The following is a 21,244-nucleotide window of genomic DNA, read 5'->3' as shown; positions in this document are numbered from 1 at the left end:
GTCCAATGCATTTAAAATTAAATCCAAGACGGACAATGTATTTGACAAAAGAATATAACAAAACGAAACCAAAAAACCCCTAAACAATTAGTGATTTAAAAACAACTAAATCTTTAAAAACAATTAAGATTCATTTTTAAAATCGTTTTAAAAACAATCATCCATAAAATAGTTAAAAGATCTTGGACTCGGGCTCCAGCAGGGGGAGATGACCGTCCCCAGAGGTGGGTCCCATCATGGGATCCTGAGCTCCCCCAGATCTTGTATATGCCAGTTCTTATAGGCTTCCTCCTTGCCCCTCTGATGGACCTCCAGATTGACGTAGTCCCTCACAAGCACCATGCCCCGCTGCGCGATGACAATCGGGTCCAGCTCCTGCTTATTGAATAGACAGATGTTCCGTCCCTCCCACAGGGCCTGCTTCACTGCGCAGACGACACGCCACCAGCACCTCAGGGTGGAAGATGTTAATCCCCTGGCAGGACCATATAAGATCTGCTGGGCGGTCGCCCGCGCAGGAACGGCAAACCTGTGGAAGCCGCCCTCCTGCAGTACCATGCCAGTCCACCAGAGCACTAGGCAAGAGAGGGAGAGGTACCCTTACCCTGCTGCTGTATAGGGTGGGGTTGGACTAAAGCACCCACCGCTGCTGTCAGTCAATCACGCCCTCACGCTTTGGAGGAGAAATCACAAAATACAAGGGGCTTAAATGGATTTCAGAAAATAATCACTTAACATTTTCAGGGGGGCTGAGATGGTCTAGAATCGCCAATGGTCAGAAAGTGCCAGTCATGAGTAGATCAGACTGGGGCGGTAAGAAAAAAAGAAGGATCCTCACTCCCAGGACACACAGACCCACCCAGACTTGGGCTGCTCCACCCCAGCACCCTCCCCCCACCGCCTCAGAGGATGCTGCAGGTGAGGGTTAGGAAGCGTCTAAGATAGTACCTGCTATTGGGGCCACAGCAGCTCCAGGACAGTCAGCATTGGGCTCAGCCTACCCGAGAAGAGGGGAAGAGAATATCAAGTTAAAATTCAGAGTGAACTCTCCAGGCCACCGTGTCCCCTCTGGCAGGATTATTTTATCCAAGTGGCAAACCAGATATCCCAGTATAAACACATAATGACCCTGGGCTCTGCACTGTCAGTTATTTTCTCTCTCAGCACTAGTTCTAAGATGAACGAGATTCCAATAGAAAATCATCATGTGTGCAGAGCCCCCCCACCCACTGCCCAGTCTCTACAGAGAGACTAACAATTTCAGGCTCCAGCACGATTACCTGCCCCACAGACCACAATACAATCCACCCCCACACAAGACCCATGCACTCTCTCAGGGACTAGCTGGTGAGTTTACCATCACAAAGCTGCCCTCCTGCAGTACCATGCCAGTCCACCAGAGCACTAGGCAAGAGAGGGAGAGGTACCCTTACCCTGCTGCTGTATAGGGTGGGGTTGGACTAAAGCACCCCCTCACTGGTATTTAGTCTCAAAAGTTCAAGCCTTTTCACAGCAATTCACAATGAGCTAGATAGCTTCATCACTGGACTGTGCACCCCCCCCCCTCCCCCCAGAAATACTGCCATCAACTGTACAAGATGGCACCAACCAGCCTACCCCCATTAAGTGTTGAATGCATCTGAAGAAACCCACCTCATACACGGGGCAGCTTCCCCTCTTTTATTTTAAAAATAAAAGCCAAAACCAGTCATCTATGCCCCCAACCATGTCTCCACAGTCTGATCAGCGCTTTGGGGACTTCAGTTGCAATGAGACAAATCTGCCATCCACAAGAGTAATGGGCCGACACCTAGATCATCCTTTCAAACTGGACATGGAGCAGGAACGCACCCCATCCTTCAAACAGAAACCCCAACCCAGAGGCTCTATTGGGCGGTTCCTCCGATTTAATTTTAAAAACACGACCAACCAAGGTCTACCAGCCTACCTGCTCTATTCCCATGGAATCAACACCTGCAGCATCAGGACCCCTCATGGCACAGTCATCCCAGGAGAATGCCCGTGTAAAAGGCAAGTCCAGTTTAGCTCTGAACACCATATCTACAGCACCATTCCCAGGATGACATCTGCCCCAATACAGCTACAATCACAACTCCCCCCCCCCCCCCAGCACTGGAGTGTCAGATGCCATCGTTTCAGATTAAATGTATGCATCAGAGATCAGGCATATGCTTGTCTTTGGTATAAATTCATCATCAACGCTTCACACTCCACCTGTGGTACCGGCCCGTCTGCTCAGAATCTGGCAAAGGAGTTTCTTAAAGAGCAGATTTGGCAAGAGAGAGTTCAGTGTTCGTCAGCACAGCACTGTAGGGACCTTTTGCAAACGGGATTAAATAATGATTAATTTTCTAATGGGAAAGAATTTGTTCTTGGGGAGGTTTGGTAGAATTGTGAATTTGGCAGGTTAACGAGTGGTGGATTAACAAGAGTGAACCTGTAGATATTAAACAGCAGCAGCTTCAGACTGCTCAGTACATTATCCTCGGCTAGCTGCAATAGTCCATTATGGACTGTGTGTTTCTTGTAGTACGTGCGTGTATGTTACACTCTCAATTGATAAGAGATTTCTCCAAACTAAGGTCTATGCTCTCAAAACAATTAACACAGCCATCTGATCCCTTGACATAGTAAGCAGAGCTAACAGTAACTTTATGCTGGGTTTTCACACAAATTACAAAAGATGCACATAGCATGTCCCCCCCAAACACAAACAAAACTCTACATGAAGTTCAACTTTCAGTTCAAATTTGCCATCTTGTCAGATTCACATGGCATGTGCTCAATTGCCATCAAATTGGTTAGTACAGCACACAAAACAGGAAGTGCAATTTGCTCAATTGTTCACACAGCAAATCAACACTTTGCGATGTATAAAATAAGTCCCTCCATGAAATCCCTAGAGCCTGAACAAAACAATGGAAGAGCCCGGAGAAAGTTGGAAGACGAGGTGCAAGAATGAGAGGAGCTAGTGTTGGTGGGGAAGGAAGAGGGCACAGAAGAAGGATATCAAATGAGTTGAGAGCAACTAATTGACCAGGTCTTCAACCATGGATTGGTCAGCATGCCACGGTCAACGTCCCTTGTCAACGTGGAGGCAACATTACCATCTGTGCTGCAATCTCGAATGGGGTAGTGGCCAACAATGCCATCTTGGGGCCATACAATACAGCAAGAGATCAGAGACCAACTTGTGCCCCCTTAGTCATTTCTGATGAGCGGGGGGCTGCAATACTACAGTCACAAAATATTTTTGCAGCAACGCACGTCAGTCTTGTAACGGTAATCTGCATTCTTGTACTATGTGACACTTATTAATGGGATCAAAAGAAATAGTTTTATTGTTTAAAAGTATTTTACATTACAAATAAAAACAATTCAAATTTTTAATACTTATGATTAAAAACTTTTTAAAATCAATTCTTAAAATCACTTAACATTTTTAAAATCTTTGTGATTTAACAAGAACAAAAAAAACTTACCTTTAAATAAACAAGTCAAATACATTGATAATAACTGAAAATGCACTGGACAAAATAAAAAAACAATTAAAAAGGTAAAAATAAAAAACAAACAAAAAGGTCCAATGCATTTAAAATTAAATCCAAAAAGGACAATGTATTTGACAAAAAAAAATAGAACAAAACTAAACCAAAAAAACCCTAAACAATTAGTGTTTTAAAAACAACTAAATCTTTAAAAACAGTTTAAAATTCATTCTTAAAAGTCATTTTAAAAGCAATCATTCATAAAATGGTTAAAAGATCTTGGACTCGGGCTCCAGCAGGGGGAACTGACCGTCCCCGGCGGTGGGTCCCATCATGAGATCCTGAGCTCCCCCAGATCTTGTATGTGCCAGTTCTTATAGGCTTCCTCCTTGCCCCTCTGATGGACCTCCAGATTGACGTAGTCCCTCACAAGCACCATGCCCCTCCGCGCGATGACAATCGGGTCCAGCTCCTGCTTGTTGAATAGACCTTCACTGCGCAGACGACACGCCACCAGCACCTCAGGGTGGATGATGATAATCCCCTGGCCGGACCGTACAGGATCTGCTGGGCGGTCGCCCGCGCAGGAACGGCAAACCTGTGGAGGAACGGAGAAAACAGGAGCCAGACCCTGTGGGCGGAGGGGCACTCACTAAAGATGTGAGCCTCCGTCTCCTTCTCCAGGCAACCCTTATAGGGGCAGGTGTCATAAGGAGCTATGCCCCTTCTGTGCATGAACACTCGGGTGGGGAGACACCGACTCACAGCCATCCAGGAGACATCTTTCTGCGTATTCGTGAGGCAAACGTGCGTAGCGTTAGCCCAGATAAACCGGCAGGTTTCGGGAGGGAAATCTTCTATCCGGCTGGTCTCCTGGGTAGATCTCATCTGGCTACAGATGGTCTTATAATCCCAGGAGGCCAGCACGACTTTATGGAGGCCTACTTCGAGCGCAAAGGCTCGGAGCGCCCTGTAGAACGGCGGGGGATCCCACGAGTGCGGCCTGGTGTTATCCATGGCGCAGAGGCCGAATGGTCTCAGGCTGCTGGCAAAATAAAAGCGGTTCATGAAACTCACTTTCTTGCCAGCAGCCTGGATGTTCTTGACCACATAGGCCAGCCCCTGCGCCTTTATCAGCCGCACAACGTCCGGGACCCCCCTGCCTCCATCCAGGGTACCCTTCACCATCTGCACTCTTTTCAGCCTCTCCTTTTTGCTCCCCCAGACAAACCGAAATATAATTCGGGTCACTAGTTTTGCGATGACCTTGTCTGGGGGGAAGATCATTCCTACGTAGAGGAGTATCGGGAAGAGGATGGCCTTTACGACCAGCACCTTACCAGCCATCGTCAAGGTCCTTGTGCTCCAGCCGTGGATCTTCCTTTGGACCTTCGATATGGCCTCCTCCCAGCTCCGGGAGCCCGTGTTGGTCCCGCCGATCGTGATCCCCAGAACCTTGATAGACGGCTTCATAGGGAACACGGTCGGCGGGCCCCGGCCGACAGGCCATGCCCCGGAGAGGTAGACCTCGCTCTTGGCCTTGTTCACAGCGGCCCCCGTCGCCCTGCAGAAGCCGTCCAGCAGTTCCTCGACCCTGGCCACGGATGGAGCGTCCGTGCAGACCACGGCCACGTCGTCCATATAGGCCAGGGCCTTCAGTTGCTCTCCGCCGGAACCCGGGAGATGGAAACCTGTCACCCGGACGTCCCGGCGGATCGCCTGCATGAACGGCTCCAAGCAGAGGACGTACAGCAGGGCCGACAGGGGACAACCCTGCCGGACCCCCGACCTGACCGGAAATGGTTCGGTCAGGTGGCGGTTCACAAGGACCCTGCTGCTTAGACCGCTGTAGATGATCTTAACCCACTTCCTCAGGCCAAGAGCGAGACCCATCCTCTCCATGACGAGCTGCAGGTATTCGTGGCCCACTCTGTCGAAGGCTTTCTCCTGGTCCAAGCTGATTAGGACCAGGGGAAGCCCTCTCTCGTTCGAGTAGGCCACGACATCCCTGAGCAGCATGGCGTTGTCGGCCGCCGATCTCCCCCGGGCACCACAGACCCGGTTGGGACCCACGACTTGAGGGAGTGGCCGCTGCAGCCGTAGCGTCAGTGCTTTGGCCAGTATCTTGTAGTCGGTGCACAGGAGGCTGACCGGCCGCCAGTTCCTCAGATCTTTTTGGTCTCCCTTCTTGTGAAGAAGGGAGAGGATACTCTTCTTCATAGAAGGGGCCAATCTGCCCTCTCTGTACATCGACCCCAAGACCTGGGCCAGATCTTCTTTAAGCACCTCCCAAAAGATCTTATAGAACTCAGCAGGGATCCCGTCGGGACCCGGTGTCCTTCCAGAGTTAAGACTCTTTATCACCTGGGAGAGTTCAGTGGTGGTGATCTCTGGATCCTCCTCCTCCTCCTCGTCCCCCTTTTTGCGGGACTCCAACAGGGACAGAAAGTGATGGATCAGATTTTGATCCACCACCTTCTGATCGTACAACTCCCTGTAGAAATCCCGCACCACTGTCTCAACAGCCTCTCTGCCCTCCACCTCTTGCCCCGAGGAGTCGATCATGGAGGACATTGCAGGCCGCCTCTCCTTCGTTTTCTTGAAGAAGAAGCGGCTGCATTTCTCATCGTCCTCCATGATGCGGACCCTGGAAAGGACCTTGATCTTCTCTTGCTCCTCCCGATAGAGGGCGGAGAGACTCAGTTTGACCCCGGCCACCTCCTCAGCTAGGTCGAAGCCTCTGAGCTGTAAAAGTCTCAGGCGCTGGAGGCGGGCGTTTAGATGGGAATATCTCGCCCGCCTCTCACGAGCTTTCCGTTTCCCCAGCTGAATGAAGTAGCCCTTGGTCCTTTTCTTCACCATCTCCCACCACTCTATGGGAGAATCAAAAAGGTCCTTCAGGGTCCTCCACTCCTCGAGACGTCTGCTAAAGGTCTTAATCACACGAGGGTCATCGAGCAGGGAGGTGTTGAGCTTCCAGACCCCAGGCCCCGACTCCCGTGTGCTCGGGATGAGCACCTCTGTCGTCAGGAGCCTGTGGTCTGAAAAGAAGACCGCCTCCGAAGACATGGCGGTCCTCTCCAGTGGCTTACTGAGGAGGACGAGATCTATCCTGGAGAAGGAGGAGCCAGAAGAACTCACCCAGGTGAACAAGGGGACCAGGTCCTGACCTGCGTCGCAGAGTTCAAAGTCCTCCACGAACGCAGCGAGGTCCCTGCTGGATCTATCGTTGCGGGGCTTACTCCGGTCTACATCCCTCAGAGCACAGTTGAAATCACCTGAAATGATAACTGGCAAGGTGCCGATCAGGAGCGGGCGTAGCTGAGGGAGAAAGAGGACTCTCTCTCTCTGGCTGGTGGGGGCATAGACATTGACCAGCCTCAATACAGCCCCCTTGTATTTAAAATCGAGGCTGGCCAGTCTGCCCGCCTCTATAACCTTAAATGTTTTTACCACTATGAAGGGGTTTTTCAGGAGTACGGCAATCCCGTCCGCTCGGGACACATTGGACCCCGACCAGAAGGATTCTCCTAGGGTCCAAGTGTCCCGGAGATCTTTATATTCTTTTTGGAACGGGATGCCGCACTCCTGCAAACAAATAATGTCTGCCTTCATTCCAGCCAGAGAGTTTAAAACATCGGTCCTCTTTTTCACCTCAGCAATGCTCCTCACATTTATTGATATAATAATTAATGCCATGATGGCTGTGAGGGCAATTACCCGCTCCGTAACAATCATGTAAAGAAACCTTTCTCTTCCCCACTCCTCTCTTCTCCCTCACCTAGCTTAGCGCTAGCACCCATCATTTCAATCATTTGCCTCACCGCTTGATCCTCTAGGAAGACTATGGGGGGGGCTCGGCTCCCGCCACCCGGTAAGGCTGGCGAAACTCCACTGGGCTCAGGGCCCGTGGTGCTGGAGGTTCTCCCTGGTTCCTTTGTGGCCGAGGCCCGACGAGCAGATGGCAGGGCAGAGGCTTTATGTACAACTGGGGAGAAAACTGTGTAGACCCCGCTAGTTGTTCTTTTGACTAATGGTGGGGGAGGGGGGGGGGTCTCTCCCTTTCCGGCTGTCTGCCGCCGCAGGCCTCCTCCCCCAGCGCCAGTGACCTTACCATTACGTCCCTAAGGTCTTTATGGGAAAGGACACTGGCGCCGACTCTCGTCTCTTGAGGACCTGCGGCTCTCCCACTTCTGCCGGGAGGGCATACCTGAAACAAGTGCAATGTTTTTAAGATCGTGACAAATACTCGGATGTGAAATAGTCGTATTATACAGCGTACTTAAACCACCAGCTCGTCAGAAGACAATAGTGCGATCAAATTCCGCCTGTAGCCAAGACGTAGTAAATACCCATGATGCCCCGCAAACATTTCCATAACCACGCCCAGCACCACTCTGGCGTCACAGCGGTAGCAGCGCCGGCTCGCTTCGAGTTGTAGAGGCGCAGCGCCGCCGTGCACAACACGGAGGACACGGAGAGAAGCAGACATGAGCCCTGATGCTTTAAGCGGGTGTACAACAGGCACATAACTGCAAACATTACGTGCAGACATGTTTACAAACTACTGAAATTACTACACATTAAGTGTAGACTAATTTTGATTTCATCGTACGTATGATTTTAAACGGCCAGACAAATCACTTTACATTTCAACGTTATACTGCCGACTGAATGGGGTTTTAGACATGAACACACCTAGCTCTTCTAACCAAGAACACAGAGATCGCTTTGAAGAAAAAAACAATCCCATTCATTTCGCTCTGGCCTATAATTGAACCCGTACTTTATCTTCTACTGTGGCAGTTTACCAGGATTGTAGTTTTTTAATATTCTTGCTACTTTGATTAAAACTGAAAGTTATCATACTTGATCTTGATAGCCTATTGGAAGTAATTAAAATACGGTATTGGCCTATAGGTTATAAGAACTGTACCTCAGGCCATCTGCAGCGCCTCCCCACAGACCAATAAGGCTGCTGTATTCAATCACTTACACTGACTGCGCCCATTTAAAATGCTTTGAAGTGCAGAGATGTGCACTGCACCGGTCCTTTAATCACAAGAGCGGCAATGATGTGCAAGCCAAGCAAACCATGGGAATGAAAGTAGCAAATACAACTGATTTCTAATGAAGCCCTTTAGAAACCCTCCTGTCAAGTATCAAGCCGCAATGCACATCAAGTGCCGCTTTCACCGGCTCACACACGCCTCTCATTGGCCTACAGCGACATCCCCACTACAACACACATTGGAACAAATCGTGCAATACCAGAACCATGATCAAACTCGGCGAATAACCTAAATTAAACCATAAGAATTCAACTTCAATCAAATCATAATCGCACAATATACACAAATAAAGAACACATGTATGTTTTTCATTTTGGTATAGCATAGACAATGTCCAGCATGGATTACCCATTTTTTTCCTCCCTTCATATACCAGTAATGTGATCTATACAAGTGATAGGTAGATTGATAGATTTAAATGTAATCTGGAAATGTAGGAAAGTGTGATTACGGTTTATTGGTTCAGTTTTTTGCTCTCTGTATCCTATCCTTTTGGTTTGTTCCATCAAAGGAAAGGTGGGTATACACTCACCTAAAGGATTATTAGGAACACCATACTAATACTGTGTTTGACCCCCTTTCGCCTTCAGAACTGCCTTAATTCTACGTGGCATTGATTCAACAAGGTGCTGAAAGCATTCTTTAGAAATGTTGGCTCATATTGATAGGATAGCATCTTGCAGTTGATGGAGATTTGTGGGATGCACATCCAGGGCACGAAGCTCCCGTTCCACCACATCCCAAAGATGCTCTATTGGGTTGAGATCTGGTGACTGTGGGGGCCAGTTTAGTACAGTGAACTCATTGTCATGTTCAAGAAACCAATTTGAAATGATTCGACCTTTGTGACATGGTGCATTATCCTGCTGGAAGTAGCCATCAGAGGATGGGTACATGGTGGTCATAAAGGGATGGACATGGTCAGAAACAATGCTCAGGTAGGCCGTGGCATTTAAACGATGCCCAATTGGCACTAAGGGGCCTAAAGTGTGCCAAGAAAACATCCCCCACACCATTACACCACCACCGCCAGCCTGCACAGTGGTAACAAGGCATGATGGATCCATGTTCTCATTCTGTTTACGCCAAATTCTGACTCTACCATCTGAATGTCTCAACAGAATTCGAGACTTATCAGACCAGGCAACATTTTTCCAGTCTTCAACTGTCCAATTTTGGTGAGCCTCTTTTTCCTATTTGTAGTGGAGATGAGTGGTACCCGGTGGGGTCTTCTGCTGTTGTAGCCCATCCGCCTCAAGGTTGTACGTGTTGTGGCTTCACAAATGCTTTGCTGCATACCTCGGTTGTAACGAGTGCTTATTTCAGTCAAAGTTGCTCTTCTATCAGCTAGAATCAGTCGGCCCATTCTCCTCTGACCTCTAGCATCAACAAGGCATTTTCGCCCACAGGACTGCCGCATACTGGATGTTTTTCCCTTTTCACACCATTCTTTGTAAACCCTAGAAATGGTTGTGCGTGAAAATCCCAGTAACTGAGCAGATTGTGAAATACTCAGACCGGCCCGTCTGGCACCAACAACCATGCCACGCTCAAAATTGCTTAAATCACCTTTCTTTCCCATTCAGACATTCAGTTTGGAGTTCAGGAGATTGTCTTGATCAGGACCACACCCCTAAATGCATTGAAGCAACTGCCATGTGATTGGTTGGTTAGATAAATGCATTAATGAGAAATTGAACAGGTTTTCCTAATAATCCTTTAGGTGAGTGTATAAGGCCCAAGGTTAAGAGCAGAGGGGGGCATTTAGTGATGGAGACTGTCATACAGGAGGTTGTATACATCTGCTGAGTTTTGATGAACGGTTTACTCCAGTGGTTATTATCAAAGTGTAGAGTAACTTTATTTAAAATTAGTGTGTGATATATATATATTACACTTTTTATTGGCTTTGGTTTATTTTCATTTTATGTTTGTACCTGATGCCTTGCTGGCTATACTCCAATAAACAGTTCCTGGTTTATGGATTCACTACCAACCTTGTCTTTTTGAATGATCATTCTACCACCTTGGCTGCTCAACCACACTGAGAGATGATGTAATTGACTGAGGAACGTGTCTCATGTTCAACTTCCTACTACTCGTAACAGAAAAAATTAAAATGCACACAGAAGCGTCTCTGCATGCCAACCCTAGTGGCCGACACTGGAGAAAGTACCCCCAACAACTTGCACACCTACACCCAAAACACTAATGTAAATGCAACTGAAAAAGAAAGCATGAGGTCCGAAGGGCCTTACACCACAAAACTCTCCTTACTCTACCTCCAGACAGCCACACCAACAAGACCTGAAAAAACAAGAATATTCAACAAAGTAAGCAAATGGTTTCCAAACTTCCACCCAAGATCGCTCCACAAATCAAATGAAGAGGACTACACTTGATCACCGCCAAAACACATCTAATATTGTAACACATCTTTTACTCCCTTCCTTGCAAAACGGGTTCTGAATCTCGGTGCTGTTCAGCCTTGTCCTAACACTCAGTACTGCTGTCTGCTCTCTGAACAAGCTGTCACTTTTCACAAACAATACATTACAGCACCTACTTCTTTTAACACATATCCAAGACTATTTATTAAATTAATATTACAAACATTACATTTACTCACAATATGTACGTCTCCTTATTCAATTACCACTGATTTGTTCACGTAAGCTCTTTTTGATTCTCTACCCACACGCTTGTTTACACAATATTTCGCAGTTTGTAAGGGAAGGTTTGCAAATCAATAGACTTTAACTGTCATTGTCAATCACCATTCTGCTGGAGCCTGAGTCCAAGTGCTTGCAAATTCATGTTTTTACTTGCGTTTTAACATTATTTTAAATTAAATTACTTGTTTTAAAAGGCATTCGTTTTTCTTGTGTTTTGATTGTTTGGTGGTTTTGTTTTTTTATTTTGTCTAATGCATTGACCACTTGTATTACTTTAAATGCATCAGATTGTTTTCTTTTTCTTCCTTTGAGGTTTTGTTTTTTTATTTATCTGATACATGATTTACTGTAAAATGTCAATGCATTCGACCGTTTTGTTAAATTGTTGTTTTGGCAGTTTGCCCCCTTTACACATTTACTTGTTTTGATTGCTTTAATGCATTTGTTTATTGAGTTCATTTTGCATTTTGGTTTGGAATCACTTTTAGGATTTTAGATATGATTTTAGAATTCTTTTTTTTTTAATCATAAATATTAAAATGTGATTTGTTTTTTGTAATGTAAAATACTATAACAAAATAAACAATAAATAGTCCTCTCTCTCCACCGGGATGGGAACATTCTTTTACATGTCTCTCTCTATGACCGTTCTGGCCCACAGATTTGTTATTTTTTTGTGTACTTCCTGTGTCCTATATTATTTTTTTCACATTTGATAAGATAACATATTACTAGTTGTTTAGTTCAACCAGCTTAACACAATACACACTCCCAAGGGTAATATACGACCCATAGAGGGGCTGGGGGTGCAGTGGGGCTTCTGTGGAAGTATCACAGCAGGGAAAAGGGATTTAAAAAAATCCATAATAAAAACATGTGGTACCTGTAGGGGATCTGAGAGCAGAAGGGGATGCTGAGGGAGAAGGAGGCCCCGCCATGAAACACATCTAGGAGTGGCTGTCTGTCCCCTGAGTTGTACACATTGTAGTACCTGAAAGACAGACAGACAGACACATTAACACACTGCAATAGCAGACAGAGGGAGGACATTAATATGAAGACCAACACAAACAGCTACACAAACTATCTGACTGAGACACTCACTGCTGCAGAAGTCTGCAGGAACACTGAGTCTGAGGAGCAAGTGGTACACTGATAAAGAAATGTCCTTCATTTAAGGTATCTGTGTTACAAACCCTGTGACATTGGGAGCATTCTTTCTCCTTTGCATCAAAATTATTACAGTAATTTCCCACATGATTGGCAAAATGTACAACAGAAATGAAATTTTGTCAACTCACATGATTTACTAAAAACCTTACTAAAACAATGTTTTGTATCTGGGACTACTCTCCCAAACAGTTTGTTAGTTATTTGAAGTAGATCTACTACAGCAACACCAGTAAGGGAATGCCTCATGGCAAATGTCATAACCATTAATAGTGCCTCTGCTTTGGTTGTATTACCAAAGTCACATACATTAAAATTCAGGTCTGGATTTGACCCCAGCATATGTAAGGGATCATTTGAACCAGGATCTATTTCTGAATTTAGCGCTGTTCCAGATGACACGTATTCCTGATCACTGTCTGATTCATGATCACTGTCTGATGATACGTCTTTTTGTTCAGTATCTGAATGATCAAACACACCAAGAAGGTCTTGAATATTTACTTCAAAAGCAAATCGTTCATTGTGGCTGTAAGTTGTGCTGTCTTCTGTTCCAGCATGTATCTTTAAAATATGTATTTTAAAAGTTTACTTGTTACAATTTGTTTGGGGGGACAGAATAGATTTCGCATAACACCTTGGCTTGTTTAAAAAATTATCTGTATTGTATATTTTCATTATTTAACCTGGAATAAGGATTCCCTCTTAATATTTATTTGATTCATTTACTATAATATACTGCTTATTACCATTTACTGTTGTGCTTAAGTGATGATGTATTAAATGCATATATTATGCATTCCTAGATTGTAAAGTCATGCTGTTTTATATGTCTCTATTTCTTACCGTAGAATAACAGTTTCCTGAGAATCTCCCACTACCTGCTCAGATTTATCCTCAGTCTGTCAAATAAATGCAGAATACATTACTTCTATAACAGTAATAACATTATCTAATGTGTTAATTTAGGGGGACTGGGTTCATGTATTTGTAATTTGTAAATAGCAATTAATATATAATGCATACCAAAGACACTTGTGATGAAGAAGCAAAATCTCGTCTTCTTTCATGCAGTCCTTGTGTTGAGCGAGGCCTGCAATCTTCTGCTCCAGGTTCTAAATATCTTTTATATTTCAAGGCCTTTCCATTTTTCAGTTCTGCTGATACAAACATATTTGTGTTTGTTTTCTCTGGACAATTATCAATAACAAGAAAAACAATAATAATCATTATATAATAAAAAGTACTTCAAGATTAAAAACGAAATATTACCAAAACGGATTTGAAAAACGTAAAGTGTTATATGGTGATGAATTTATCCTCAATAGTGAATACAAATCACACTTTAAAGTTAAAATAGCATGAAATAAAGCTAAAGGATTTATGTTTTAAAACAATACCCTATACTTTTTAGTTAATAATGTTATCATTCATTTTAGTAAACACCGTCTCGAGATGTCGAAACCGCTGCCCGTCCTCGCATCTCTGCGCGTGCGCCGTTGCATCTTTTGCAGTTCAGATTTGAACAGGTGCGCGAGAGATCGTGGCATTTTCTGGTTGGTTCATCTTCGCTAAACTAAGGTACGTTATCTTACCTCTATGTAATGGTATTTAAAAATAACGAAACATTGCCAAAGATCATTGTTAAAATGGTAATTTTGTCTGTTTTGTTATTTAGGATGTTCGCTTTATTAAAATACATGGAAGACGATGTATGAGCTGCAGTACCTGCGTCTTTTATTCGAGACTTTAAACCGAAGACAACCAATGATTTTGACAAGAAGAAGATTTACCAGATTTACTGGACTGAATGCGGGCAAAATCTTCCATAGGATAAGCACAAATTTAAGCAACACCTTCTAACTTCTAACTTCTATTATAAAGGGCAAATTCTATTACTGTCAGGTAAGGATATTACATGCTAATATTATAATAGCCTAACGATGTAAAAACAAATCTAAAATATTTTTAAAAGTGGGTTAAAAAAAAGTTGTAGCATACAATGTATACACTTTGTTCAGAAAATTTCAAGTGAAATAACTGTTCATGCTATATTGAACACTGTTACATATATAAAGTGATAAAGTATTACTCACTATTTATCCGTTGATTATAACCATTTCCAAATGATAAGAAGGATTTTTAGAAGCAGATTTCCAGTGGAAAATGAATCCATGTTCCCAAGATGAATCATGATGAAGGCATTGAAGAAAATGAATGCATTAAAAATGTGGGTGTAGAAATAAACGCAATAAAACATTCAATGGTATGTATCTAAAAATGTGTGTGTGTGTGTATAGGCCTGACATCTATCTATCTATCTATCTATCTATCTATCTATCTATCTATCTATCTATCTATCATGCATATATACACCAATCAACCATAACATTATGAACACCTGCCTAATATTGTGTAGGTCCCCCTTTGCCGCCAAAACAGCCCTGACGTGTCGAGGCATGGACTCCACTAGACCTCTGAAGGTGTGCTGTGGTATCTGGCACCAAGATGTTAGCAGCAGATCCTTTAAGTCCTGTAAGTTGCGAGTTGGGGCCTCCATGGATCGGACTTGTTTGTCCAGCATATCTCACAGATGCTGGATTGGATTGAGATCTGGGGAATTTGGAGGCCAAGTCAACAACTTGAATTCGTTGTTGTGTTCCTTAAACCATTCCTGAACCATTTTTGCTTTTTGGCGGGGTGCATTATCCTGCTGAAAGAGGCCAGTGCCATCAGGGAATACCGTTTCCATGAAAGGGTGTAAATGGTCTGCAACAATGCTTAGGTACGTGTCAAAGTCACATCCACATGAATGGCAGGACCCAAGGTTTCCCAGCAGAACATTGCCCAAAGCATCACATTGCCTCCGCCGGCTTGTCTTCTTCCCATAGTGCATCCTGGTGCCATGTGTTCTCCTGGTAAGCGACGCACAGGCACCCGGCCATCCACGTGATGTAAAAGAAAACGTGATTCATCAGACCAAGCCACCTTCTTCCATTGCTCCGTGGTCCAGTTCTGATGCTCACATGCCCATTGTAGGCGCTTTCGGCAGTGGTCATAATGTTATGGCTGATCGTGTATATATGCATAGTGTGTAACAAGTTGGAAATATCTGTATATAAATTCCACTTGAATTGAATTAAAATATGTATGAACCATAAATATCTGTTTACAGAACAATGTTTGTGTAGCATATTATATATTACATAGGCCTACTATTTGGAAAATAATGTGACGAGGCCCATTGCATCAGAAGAAATACAGTTCCACCAAAGACTCAGTCAACTGCAGTACCCAGCACCACAGGAGTTGCTGTTGTGAAGTGAGACTGGGATTACCCTGCAATTTTAAGCCCTCTCTGCATGGGTGGTGCTCAGCCACAATGTAATGTTTGTATATTACACATCGTGACTGTCACTGTTGTATCCCACACATCCCGCAATTCACAAGCTCACCACCTGAGGTCATCATCACCGGAATACTAAACGCTCACATTCCCCAGCAATCAGCCACTTAACATTCCTCGGCAGCATGTGCACTTGTTCCATCTTCCTCAACTCCCATTGGACCAGCACTCTCCTTCACTGCCCTCTGCTACACATATATAAACCCCCCTGTGACTCCCATTCTCTGCTCAGTCTTGTCTTTGTTCCTGTTGCATGGCGATGTAGTCCCTTTGTTGTTATTGTTGACGGCCTCCACGTGTAACGCGACCCCCCCGATTCTCCCTACCAGCCCGTTCGTCTGATCATTGACCCCCTGCTTGCCTTATCGACCACGACTTCTGGATTTCCCTGGACATTGCATTAGTTTGCCGGCATTGATCCCAGCCTGTTCCTGACTACCTCTCACTCTGCACCTGGGTTCCCCACAATGGCAGTCTTTCGTTCCGGTGACCAAGGTTTCTTTGTTTTTCTCCCTAGATTGCTTTCACCAGTGGCTAACCGAGAAAAGCATTGTTGAGGACGAGCTAAAAAAATACGACCGTGAATTAGGGCAATAGGTATCTGAAAAAATCATGGATATTGTACGAGGATCAAGGAAAATAATGACCACCCAAAATCATGCACTATACTTTTACTGGAAAAACTTGGCAGTCGTTAAGTAACCTGATTAAAACTGTTTATATTAGAAAGTTTCCAACATGGTTTTAACTGTTTATAAAATATGAATTAATGTTGCTCCAATCTTAATTATAATGGCAGTAAAAAATAATCCATAAAATTTGAATGAATTAAAAAAAAAAAAACCATCGTATTCAGTTTTAAATTCTTATGATGCAAACCATTGCAAACAATATTGTATTTAATGTTCTAGCAGTGAAATATTGCCAATATGGCAAAAAACAAATGCAAGATATACAAAGATATAGAACTCATGGAATGTAACTTATAACTTTCATTGTTGTTTCTATTGTAGGTATTACTTTTATTTAGTGGAGTATTAAATATAGTGGTTACTATTAAGCAGATAGGCTATGCAAAGGCTATACATGTGTTCTTTATTTGTGTATATTGTGCGATTATGATTTGATTGAAGTTGAATTGTTATGGTTTAATTTAGGTTATTCGCCGAGTTTGATCATGGTTCTGGTATTGCACGATTTGTTCCAATGTGTGTTGTAGTGGGGATGTCGCTGTAGGCCAATGAGAGGCGTGTGTGAGCCGGTGAAAGCGGCACTGGATGTGCATTGCGGCTTGATACTTGACAGGAGGGTTTCTAAAGGGCTTCATTAGAAATCAGTTGTATTTGCTACTTTCATTCCCATGGTTTGCTTGGCTTGCACATCATTGCCGCTCTTGTGATTAAAGGACCGGTGCAGTGCACATCTCTGCACTTCAAAGCATTTTAAATGGGCGCAGTCAGTGTAAGTGATTGAATACAGCAGCCTTATTGGTCTGTGGGGAGGCGCTGCAGACGGCCTGCCCTGTGTAAAGGGGTCGAATATGAGGGATTATACGGGCTTGTTTAATTGGATCATAATCAGCAGATGACAATGCTTGAAGTGGTTGCTGCACCTGTGTAAGAGGGAGGAATGGTCAGACGGCGCACAGCGTCAGGGACCGCGCAGACAGGCAGGTGCGGGAGCGCAGACGCGCCGGGACGCGGTGACTGAGAGGCGTCTGCAGCAGCGCCGCTCACTGCCTTGTGTGGCTGCTGAGCTAGAGAGCGACTGCATCGCTGCATTACTGCGGGAGTTTGGTGCGAAACTACTGATAGCCTTGAGGAGGCAGCTGGGTGAGAACAATCTGATCCGGGAGTTTGACTGGCGCTGTAGTTAGTCTGCGCTACCGCTGATATGAACTTGTAGCCCCGTCGGCAGTGGACGTGTGTGTCTGGGTTTCTCGCAAACCCCGTTGTGGGCTGGGTTTCTGACTGTAAATTTAGATTGTATTGATGGGGATATGTGGATGTTTGTTTGTTTATTTATGAAGCATAAAGCTATTTAAGTGGGATTAGATTAAACTGCATTTTGTTTAGAGTTTGTGTTGGGGAAAATGTTTATAATGGTGTGATGTATTGGTGTGACTTATTTATTGTGAGGTGAAACGATTGTTCTCTTTTATTATATACATTTCAGGTTTAATAAAAGTAACCACAATAATACTCAATAAGTACAATCCTAACTAGAATGCTAATTGTCTGCATGTGAAAGTATGTTTCAGTACTATACGAGTTGTATGTGTTGTACTGCTATAGTAAGTACTATAGTAAATTGCAAGGTACTACAGTATAATATAGTATACATTATACTACAGTATTTGTTGTAGTACCGTAGTGTGTACTATCATGCATTGCAAGGCTGTACAGTATAATATACAGTATTTTATGTAGTACTAGTAAATACTTTAATGTCACAAGGCACTATAGTAAATACTCTACTATCTTACAGTATATCACATGTTGTAACGGAGCACTATCTGTATATCAAGTTACCCCGGTATAATGTAACTTAAAAAGTTTGTATATATAGTTTGTATTAAAACGGTGTATATATAGTATTTGTCGTACTACTATCGGAAGTATAGTACATTGCAACGTATTGGAGTATAATATAGTATACAGTAAGCCATAGTATTTCCAATAGTACTTTAATAAATACTATAGTATAGCCCAAGGTACAACAGTATACTGTTGTATAGAGCACTACCCTAGTAGTCGATTAGTTACGCTGTATGTCACGATTTTATTAAACTGATTTGTGTCACGATCTTAAAAACATTGCACTTGTTTCAGGTATCCGAGTGGTGCAGACTAGGTTATTATGCAGATTATCGCGCGTTGCATGTTGGGTATAAAAGCATTTGCGAGTGTTCGAAAGGTTCTTGATCGTTCTGATGAAGCGCATGCGATTCCTACAGGCGTCCGTAGTGTCATATGAACTTGATGCGCTTGCGTGTTGAGTTCGTAGGTGTTGTTTACGAGTCCCACCCTGGACCCACTCGCTCTGTCCGGAGACGGGACTCTGTGAGCGCGGAGGGCTCGGTATCGCTTCTCGGCCTTTTGGCTAAGATCAAGTGTAGTATCTGTTCTTATCAGTTTAATATCTGATACGTCCCCTATATGGGGACCATATATTAAATTGATTTTTGGCGCAGGGAGATGGGATAGGGGCTTGCTCCGCCCACTCCACGCATCGGCCTGGTATTGCAGTGTCTCCAGGAACGGTGCACCCCCCGGGGAACGAGCTGGTTTAACGACAGACTGACAGCGGGACAGAGGAGAGGGCTGCCCTCGATGTAATTCAGTTTCATTTTTTGAATGTGTAACGTTTGAACACAGGACAATTTTCATGTTTGTTTACAATGTATAATAGATAAATGTGTGTGTGTGTATACACGAGCTGTCGCCATATGTGACACTCCCTTCAGAGTGTGAAAGCTCTGAGAAATGAAGGCTCAGAAATGGGCTGGACCAGAACGGCAGGGGAGGACACTGCTGTAAATCAAACCTCAGTGAGACTACATTACAGCCATGCATACTGTGCACTTCACAACGACCATTACAGTTGTTCTCAAATGATTGGACTCATTTCTCCAATCTAACGTTTATGCTCTCACAACCATTAACACAGCCATTGAAAAACGCTCATTTAGCAACACGGCCAAATTACATAACGAAATGAAGTGCTGCTTTCTTTTCAGAGAACACTTTATAAACGGGTATTTTCATCAAAACTACAGAAATGTCATCTATTGATTTAGATCTATCCATACAGGAATACTAATGGTAAAACACATTTATCTGAAAGTTCCACAATCCTAAACTGATTAAGCTTTTTTCCATAATGTGTGGAAGTGTTTTTGTTTACTGTAAGTGAAATGGCTTCTCCTCACAATTTTGGAAATGCAATATGTAATTTCAGTCTCTTATGTGGTAGGTTTGTCAATTTTGATCTGAAAATTGTACAGGTTTGTGTGTGAAGACCACAAATTCCAATTTACTGTTGTAACCAAGGCTGGATGAATACATTAATTTCTTGTCTGTCAGACCAGAGTTTAATTGTTTTTAAAGATTTAGTTGTTTTTAAAACACTAATTGTTTAGGTTTTTTTTGGTTTAGTTTTGTTCTAATTTTTTTTGTCAAATACATTGTCCGTTTTGGATTTAATTTTAAATGCATTGGACCTTTTTAATTGTTTTTTTATTTTGTCCAGTGCATTTTCAGTTATTATCAATGTATTTGACTTGTTTATTTAAAGGTAAGTTTTTTTTTGTTCTTGTTAAATCACAAAGATTTTAAAAATGTTAAGTGATTTTAAGAATTGATTTTAAAAAGTTTTTAATCATAAGTATTAAAAATTTGAATTGTTTTTATTTGTAATGTAAAATACTTTTAAACAATAAAACAGTATTTCTTTTGATCCCATTAATAAGTGTCACATAGTACAAGAATGCAGATTACCGTTACAAGACTGACGTGCGTTGCTGCAAAAATATTTTGTGACTGTAGTATTGCAGCCCCCCGCTCATCAGAGACCAACTTGTGCCCCCTTAGTCATTTCTGATCTCTTGCTGTATTGTATGGCCCCAAGATGGCATTGTTGGCCACTACCCCATTCGAGATTGCAGCACAGATGGTAATGTTGCCTCCACGTTGACAAGGGACGTTGACCGTGGCATGCTGACCAATCCATGGTTGAAGACCTGGTCAATTAGTTGCTCTCGACTCATTTGATATCCTTCTTCTGTGCCCTCTTCCTTCCCCACCTACACTAGCTCCTCTCATTCTTGCACCTCGTCTTCCAACTTTCTCCGGGCTCTTCCATTGTTTTGTTCAGGCTCTAGGGATTTCATGGAGGGACTTATTTTATACATCGCAAAGTGTTGATTTGCTGTGTGAACAATTGAGCAAATTGCACTTCCTGTTTTGTGTGCTGTACTAACCAATTTGATGGCAATTGAGCACATGCCATGTGAGTTTGACAAGATGGCAAATTTGAACTGAAAGTTGAACTTCATGTAGAGTTTTGTTTGTGTTTGGGGGGGAAATGCTATGTGCATCTTTTGTAATTTGTGTGAAAACCCAGCATAAAGTTACTGTTAGCTCTGCTTACTATGTCAAGGGATCAGATGGCTGTGTTAATTGTTTTGAGAGCATAGACCTTAGTTTGGAGAAATCTCTTATCAATTGAGAGTGTAACATACACGCACGTACTACAAGAAACACACAGTCCATAATGGACTATTGCAGCTAGCCGAGGATAATGTACTGAGCAGTCTGAAGCTGCTGCTGTTTAATATCTACAGGTTCACTCTTGTTAATCCACCACTCGTTAACCTGCCAAATTCACAATTCTACCAAACCTCCCCAAGAA

The 21,244-nt window shown here is 43.5% G+C and overlaps 2 non-coding genes across 2 annotated transcripts; one reads left to right on the top strand and one right to left on the bottom strand.

The window, feature by feature from the left end:
* Positions 1-1,484: 1,484 nt before the first annotated feature.
* Positions 1,485-1,550, bottom strand: LOC136765497 (small nucleolar RNA SNORD29). The gene has a single exon (XR_010821686.1). It is a non-coding gene; the product is annotated as a small nucleolar RNA SNORD29 (small nucleolar RNA).
* A 17,364-nt stretch (positions 1,551-18,914) lies between these two features.
* On the top strand, positions 18,915-19,105 carry LOC136765216 (U2 spliceosomal RNA). Its single transcript, XR_010821415.1, has one exon. It is a non-coding gene; the product is annotated as a U2 spliceosomal RNA (small nuclear RNA).
* The last annotated feature ends 2,139 nt before the right edge of the window (positions 19,106-21,244 follow it).

The sequence above is a fragment of the Amia ocellicauda genome, chromosome 12 (genome assembly GCF_036373705.1).
Source record: "Amia ocellicauda isolate fAmiCal2 chromosome 12, fAmiCal2.hap1, whole genome shotgun sequence".
Classification (NCBI taxonomy): Eukaryota; Metazoa; Chordata; class Actinopteri; order Amiiformes; family Amiidae; genus Amia; species Amia ocellicauda.
The sequence above is the reverse complement of the archived record's forward strand: the minus strand, read 5'-3'. Positions and strand labels throughout refer to the sequence as shown.